The sequence below is a fragment of the Astatotilapia calliptera genome, chromosome 3 (assembly GCF_964374335.1).
Source record: "Astatotilapia calliptera chromosome 3, fAstCal68.1, whole genome shotgun sequence".
Classification (NCBI taxonomy): Eukaryota; Metazoa; Chordata; class Actinopteri; order Cichliformes; family Cichlidae; genus Astatotilapia; species Astatotilapia calliptera.
This window is the reverse complement of record NC_137424.1, coordinates 59,465,363-59,473,532: the sequence shown is the minus strand read 5'-3', so window position 1 is coordinate 59,473,532 and position 8,170 is coordinate 59,465,363. Positions and strand designations below refer to the sequence as shown.

The 8,170-nt window shown below is 44.2% G+C and overlaps 1 long non-coding RNA gene across 1 annotated transcript; it reads left to right on the top strand.

Annotated features, from left to right (window-relative positions):
* The first annotated feature begins 6,969 nt into the window (after nt 1–6,969).
* LOC145426089 (uncharacterized) lies at nt 6,970–7,675 on the top strand. Its single transcript, XR_013906848.1, has 3 exons — nt 6,970–7,145; nt 7,219–7,426; nt 7,506–7,675. It is a non-coding gene; the product is annotated as an uncharacterized LOC145426089 (long non-coding RNA).
* The last annotated feature ends 495 nt before the right edge of the window (nt 7,676–8,170 follow it).

Here is an 8,170-nt window from a genome sequence, read left to right as displayed (position 1 = left end):
GACAGTCGGGTGGGGTCAGGATCAGAAACATCTGCATTGGGTGTGTGTGGTTGATGTGCTTTGGTTGGCTTGGAGTAACAGCTCTATATTACCCTGATCTTCCCTATGTTCCATATTGCTGTATGATGGTGTCCTCATTAATCATCATCTCTTTTTGTAGCCTCTCTGTTCTCTGTGTTCTGATTCGTCCAGGTCCAGGAGAAATGGGAGCAAACAGGGAGAAGATTGATCATTCAAAACAGAAAGCTTTCTACACCATCACAGCAATACTTATAGTGCTGTTGGTGTGTTTTCTAGGAATGCTTGTTACAGTTGGTCTGAATAACTCAAATCTGTTACGTAACACAGACAGATGTGTCCTGTTCTTATCTGGAACCTGGTTTACTCTGCCCATCAGTCTGATCTTACCTGTATTGTTTCTCCACAGAGCAGCAAAAGTGTCCTGCAGCAGTTTTACCAAAAAGTAAAAATAAAGCAATTAAACAAAAAAGAAAATAATAATAAAAAGATTAATAATGTATGTACGTGTGTTATATTGAGCAACAAGTCTGTATTCCAAAATATTTCCGTAGGGACTTAAATAAAGTAGGGACAAAAGTATGGAAAATCAAATTAAATAAAAGCAGGTATAGACAAAATGATTTGGAAACAGCAGGTACTGAAGTCGGTGGAAAAGATACATGAAAAAGTACTAGTGACAAATCTGGTGCAACTCAGCTCTGTTGATTTACTTTCATTTAAAGTATCCCATCATATGTCCACACATGAGATCATAAATATGTTTTTAAACTACTGATCTTTTTACATTGCATAAATATTGTAGTAAACATTTTTTCAACATAAAAATGTCGGTTTGTCCCAGAAACTTTACCAGCAGCACACATCGTTATGTGCCTCAACTTTCAGTCTTTTACGCATGCTAATCTGCCATTTTTTCTTCTTTGTTTATGTTTAGGGATTAGAGATCTGATCTAGTTTATCATATTAAAATTTGGAAAGCGTCATCAGTAGTGGATCTTGGATTCATTGGTTGTTTCGGCCATTTATCGCTAGACACCCTCTTCCAAGGAGGCCCTGCCAGGGTTGATCAGGCCCCAAAGTGTGTCACTGGTTTATGTTTATTTGTTATTTCTCCTCTTCTTTCTGCTGTTTAGTTTTCTACAGTTTTTTTTTTCTATCTATTCACTGCAACTGAGAAATAATACGTACCTTGTTAACATTTATGGAGCCTCACTTCTTCAAAGACATAGAAAAGGTGATGAGAGTAAGACAAAAGGGACAAGATAGGAGAGAGCAGAGAGGGGAGCCAGAAGGGGGGTGCCCAATCTGGCTTCACACACCTCCCCCCCGGATTGGGCTGTATGAGTTTTAAATTGTATCTTTTTTGGGGGATGTATCAGCATGTGTCTGATTTGATACACAGGCTTTTAGGTAAAAATAATAAAAAATCACTGATGATCTGGGATGTCTCAAAAAGTTTGCTCCATTCACTGGACGAAAAAAAACAAAGAAAAAGTTCTTGAATTTACTTATTTAAAATTTGAATTTATTTATTTAAAAGGGACAGTGCAGTTTAACAGTGCAAGACATGAAACTGATACAACGCACATAAGTTTATAGCTACTGCTAATTTTCAACAATTATCCCTTGTTGGGCTTACAAGCTAAATAGGTACATTTTACAATAAAACATACATTTTCATGAAACCAAATTACATCATAAATACAATTAATAGACAATAATTTTAAATAGTGTACAATCCCTTCCTTTAAGACACTACCCCAACTTCTGTTTGGTTTATTGACCATATTCTGACCATAAGGCGCACCAGATTATAATGCACACTGTCATTGAACAGGTCTGTTTTCATACATAAAACGCACTGGATTATAAGGCGCATTAAGCAAAGCAAAACAGTCAGAAAAGTCAAACTTTTCTCAACTGTTTTTAAATGAAATAAAATTAAATACAGATAAGAGGCAAACCCTGGTTATAGTGGGAATCGGTTGATAAAATAGTGCAAGATACAGCGCTGATATAAACATCTATGATTGTTGGGAGCAGTTCTGATTGTACAGTCTGACAGCTGCAGGGAGGAAGGACCTGCGGAAACGCTCCTTCATGCATTTAGGATGCAGCAGTCGGTCACTGAAGGAGCTCTGCAGTTCAGCAACATTTACATGCATGGGGTGGGAGACTCTGTCCATCAGAGATGTTATTTTAGCCAGTGTCCTTCTGTCTCCCACCACCTGCACTGGGTCTAGGGTGCATCCCAGAACAGAGCTGGCCTCATAGCTGGACTGGCCAGGACTGGATAGTCATTTTTCGTTTTTATGGACCGATGGGTTTTGGTTTTTTCTTTGGTTTTTTCCCGTAACTGTATAAACACTGGAAGGTGGTGGGTTGGCCAGATGCTGGGAGATGTGTAAAAATAACTCAATTGTTTGGTGGTGGCTATTGCAGAGCTTCCACAGATTCAGTAACATTAGCAAGTGGTGGAGGCCAGCAGATGCAACACGCTGGCAGGTGGATGACGGAAAGGCAGGAGGAGCAGAGACCTGAGGTTGTGAACTGAACTTCAGGTAAGAAGTTATGACCTGCAGTCTATCTGGGTCAGATATAAACCAAGTTTAGGTGGAGTTTATTTTCGTTATGCTGACTTTTTACAGTCAGTTACAATAACTCGTACTGCGTACTAGCTAGCATGACGGAGTTTATATACTGCTGGGCGGGTGCTATGATATTATTGATGTTGAACTTGTTTTACTTTATTTATGAGGTTAGTTAAAATTAAAAGCGTAATCGAAAAGAAAATATTGCGCGTTTGGTATTGAGGTGAAAACGAATACAGTTTGTCCCGGACTTCAGCTACAATGAAAAAGACACAAAGCTGGAGTTATTCTGTGTCTTTGCTGCACAGCTGCCTCTTCTCCCCCCCCCCCCCCCCCCCCCCCCCCCGCGCTCTCCTGTTTCTACTTCAATTATGAAACTGATCAATGATCAGCTGATCGGCTTTTCTCTCTTGTTTGTTTATCGCCCACTTTGCTAAACAACAGCAGCACATTTAAGCTTGATCAGCTGTTGTTAGAATGTATTTAATATTAATTTCTAGTATCAGCTGATGTTTGCTGGAGCCACAGCTGTAAAGCTGCTGGTCATGATATGGTTTGGTTATCTGGTGAGAGGGAAACATGAAGATGAAACCAGGAGATGTCCTTACTGAATCATCAGAGCTGAACAGGTGATGGAGAAACAGGTTTACCTTTTAGGTGACATGAATGAGTTGAAGGGAATTTATGAACTGTTTCTGAGAGACAAATAACACCAGGATCCTTTTCTAAGTAGTTGACAGCTGGTAACTGTGCAGGGACGGGTCTAGCAAAGTTTTGCCAGGGGGGCAGGTAGGACATTAACAGGGAAAGGGGGGCACAAAGAAATACTTTCTTATTCTCATTTAAAATGTCTTGCTTTTAACAAATAATTATCTGAATCTTACAACAAACGTTTTCATCTGATGTAAAATGTATAGAAATCCATTATTGTACATAGTCATTTTTTTAGGGTCCCATCATAATTTCTTCAGAAGTAGCTAAGTACTGTATATGATGCCAGTATTTTCCCACATTTTCTAGATTCTGTACCAGTACTGTGTGTAAAATGCCATCAAAAAGTCAATTAAGTTTTATTCTTTCTCACCTGTCTTTCTGTCTCCTTTCACTTATTAAAGGTTGCCATGTTAGAAAAAATATTTTGCCCTGCCATGCTGCTTATTGATGTGGCAAATGAATGGTTTATGAAAATATATCTAAATCTGTCATCAGTAATCAGTAATGATCATGTCTCACCTCTAGTCTTCTCTGTCTTAATTTCAGGTTTTCACCGTGTGTTGTAGATAGTTTAGGAGGTTAACTTGACCAAGCAGTCTACTTGCCGGACACAGACGCCACCGGGCCCTCTGACCACCAGTAGGCAAACATGGGGTTAGTATCTTGCCCAAGGATATTTGGCATGCAGCCAGGATGCATCCTGGGATCGAACCACCGACCTTCTGATTAGTGGCTGACCTGCTCTGCCACCTGAGCTACAGCCACCCCTCAATACATAGCATCACTTATCAAACAGAGAGCTAATCCAGACTTCCTCTATTTGGGTCCTGGTTCCACAGATGGACAGTGCAAAAGTGATAACATCTCCAACAACTAGTTTATTTTGCGTAGTTTCGTTCTTCATCATGTCTGTCTTGCTGAACTATGCAACTATGCAAGGACTTCACAGAAAAAAATCATGACCAGAGTTTATAATTAGTGTTCCCTTTGCTGGGAAGACTGGGTCCAGGTACTTTGAGGTTTTTACAGTCAGTGACCAAACCTGCTGGGCACCTGAAACACAAAACACACAATCAAAAGCAGCCTGCCAGGACAGCTGCCAAAAGAAGTAATCACATTTTAGCTAGTATCAGGTAGTGAGGTAGTCAATAATCCACAAGGACATCTGATAGTCCACTCGTGCTCCCTGCATCTTCTCCCGTAGCAGCGAGGGTTGTATTGTGTTGAAGGCACTGGAGAAATAAAAAAACATGACTCTCACAGTGCACCTGGCGCTCTCCAGATGAGAGAAGGCCCGATGCAGCAGGTAGATGACAGCGTGATCCACCCCAATGTTCGGCTGGTAGGAAAACTGCAGCGGGTCTAGGTCTCTCCTGACTAGTGGGTGAAGGTGGTGAAGTATGATTCTCTCCATAGTCTTCATCAGGTGTGAAGTTGGGGCAATAGGTCTGAAGTGGTTCTGCTCCTTGGGGTGCATTGTCTTTGGGACTGGGACCACGCAGGAGGTCTTCCGCAGAATGGGGACTCTCTCCAGGCTGAGACTGAGGTTAAAGATGTATGTGATAACCTCACAGAGTTGATCTGCTCAGTCCCTCAAAATTCTGGAGCTGATTCCATCCGGACCCGTGGCCTCCCTGATTTTCATCTTCCTCAGCTGACTTCGCACCTGGTCAGTTGTGATGGAGAGGCTGCTGTGTAGGGTGTGGGTGGGTGGCTCCTGATGACTGCCATGGGGGTAGGAGGCAGTAGAGTCGTTGAAGGAAAAAGGGGGCAGGTGTGGTGAATCTAATGTCCCCGTTGCTATGGGGGGTTGGAGAGAGGTGTGAAGAGCTCTGGTGGATGGGGCTTCTGAATCGAACCTGTTAAGAAACTGGCTCAGTCTATTAGGCCAAACCTGGTCGCCAGACTCTGGACCCCCTCTGCTCGTTGTGCTTCGTCAGGTGATTGTGTTCAGTCCTCTCCACACATCTCTGGTGTTGCTCTGCTGGAGCTGCTCCTCCAGCGTCCTCCTGTAGTTGTCCTGACTTCATGCCTTTCCCCTCCTTATCTCTCTCCTTAGCTCATTCTTGACTCTAGTCATTTCCTCTCTGTTTCCAGATCTGAAAGCCCTCCTTTTCTTCTCCAGCAGGGTCCTCAGATCTGGAGTCAGCAATAGCTTGTTGTTGGAGTAACACCGTACTCTCCTTGTCAGTACAATACATTCACATCTTCTATTTTTAAAGTTTACGACAGCAGATCACTTCTCAACATCGGTAATAAGTTTGCACATGTAACCTTGGACACTGTTAAACCCGACCTGTCCTTGCTGACTGAGATACTACGCAGTGCGGACAGCAACAATGGACAGGATGCACACCTGAGGCAAAGAACAAAGAAGCGCCGGGGTAAACATGCTCGTGTTTGGAACAGACTGAGGCAGCAAGCGCACTGCAGGCCAGAAGCATTTCTACTCTCTCCAGCAACTGCTCGCCACATCTGGAATACCTGAGAAGGTGTCCGAGAGGCTGTTGAAAAACATCATCTCCTCCTCCATCCCAAACACCAAAGATCCACTCCAGTTCACCTACTTACCCAACAGATCCACTGAGGAAGCTATCGCCCATGTCCTGCCCAGCACCCTTAGCCACATGGACAAGAAACAGGGTAACTATGTGAGACAGCTGTTTGCTTATTACAGTTCGGCGTTTAACACATTAGTGCCTGGTAGACTGTTCACAAAGCTGAGGGATCTAGGACTCAACAGCTGTATGTGTGCACGGGTATTGGACTGGACAGACTGTGTGGCCACCCATGGCTCCAATACCATTGTGAAGTTTGCTGACAACACAGTGGTGTTGGACGCCATCTCCAACAATGATGAGGTGGCCTACTTGGATGAAGTGAAGAATCTGGCATTGTGCTGCCAGGATAACCACCTCCAGCTGAACATCGGCAAGACAAAGGAGCTGGTGGTGGACTTCAGAAGGAGTAAGCACAGGCACTACAAGCCCATTATCATAAATGGAACTCCAGTGGAGAGGGTGCAGTCCTTCAAGTACGTGACGCTGGCTTGGCTTAGTTAACCCTTAGCTTTTGCTCCTGACTTTTTTTTCTTCATGTATTAATTGGTTGCCCATTGGTCTGTTGAACAGCCCTGTCATTTTTCTGTTTAAAGCATGCAATAAAAACTTTTATTTTACTCAGTTTTCTTGTGGGGGCTTGTGCATGTTACTCCCCTCCTGTCGCCTAGCAGATGGGGTCGTAACACAATCACAACCAGGGAAATTTTGTTGTTGCTGCTAGCTCTGTTGCTATATTAGGTGCTGATTTTCTTTGTGCCCATGGACTTCTAGTCGATGTTGCTAACTTCTTCAAAACTTTCTTCAATACCCTGTTTTACTCAGGCCGCCGAGGTCCTGGTATGGGCTAATGTAGTGACTTCCGGTGATGCTTTTCAGCATTTGCTTTTGGAGTTCCCATCACTGTCTGTCCCTTCTCTAATAGGTCAGCAAAGCACGAGTTTGAACATTATGTGCCTGCGGTCAGGCCCAAAGTGTTCATGCGGGTGCGCCTCCTCGACCCCACAAAACTCTCCATCGCTTGGGAGGAGTGTGCAGCCATGGAGCGCCTTGGCGTTGTAAGGCACTCGAATAGTGCCTGTGTCATGGTCTACGGTGGGTGGCTGGAGTTTCCATTAGGCTCCTGAACTGACCTGGGATCCGCCCCTGGGCAGGGCCAACTCCAGCTCCTGCACACCTGGAGCCTATTGCAGGCAATCAAGCCAGAGGGATTTAAACCACACATCGATGTTCACTCACTGCCAGTTCGTCATCAACCCATGTTGGTAACAGGTCTTGTGCTTCAAATTCTCGCTGTGATTTATCTTACTAACAAAGACTCTTTTGTACTACAGTTGCTGTACCCACCCTGGCTCACACTCCACCTCCGGACTCGGGATACCTAGTGATCATTCTGGAAATCCCTCTGTGCCGCACCTGCCTGCCCTCCTGCCATCACACTCCATCTGGAGCCCCGGATCTCAGGTCAGCCTTTCCACGCCACTCAGCCTCCCCTGGATCTTCATCACCCCCCTCTCAAACACTCCAGGTCCCTAACTGCAAGTAAGAATCGCTGCTCTTATACTGGCCACTCCTGAGCTGCCTTCACTACCTGCCTAACTCCTATATCCTCTTCCCTCAGTGTGACTGTTCCCCACTCAGCTCCATTCCGCTTCTCAGGCCTCGTTCCCTCGCCCTAGCCACGTTCCCCTGGGCACGCCACACCAAGGCTCCACGTCTCGTCATTTTCTGTCTTTGCCACGTTTCTTTTTTTCCCCTTTGCACTTAACCGTAATAAACTGTTAAATCATCTACTGTCTCCGCTCTGGGTTTCTGCACCTGAGTCCTATTCAGTACCGGCCATCCGTCGCCGTGACAGCCTGGCCTTCTCCACTACACACAATGCTCAAATTGGATGGCGGAGATTTTCACTGTTTAAATGTCACAGCAAATGATCGTTACCCTATTCCTCACATCAACCTATCTTGCCAGGACCTCAATTTTTTCTAAAATTGACTTGGTGCACTTGGTGCTTCAAGTTAGCTGGAAGAGCATGCACATGTCTTAAATCTAAACTGAGGAGGAGTTTCCTGCAGCTGTTCCTAGATGGACTTATTGAGTCTGTCAGGGCCTATGTGAGTTGCTTAGGCATTGGCTACCAACTAATTATTCATTTACCCATTCTAGGTCAGGATTGGTTCTTCAGGTATAACAAATTTAACTTTGTTTAAAGTATTGTCATCTATACCTGGTAGATGGGATAAAAGGAGAGAATGGCTTGGGAGACATTTCCACTTACAGGAGAAA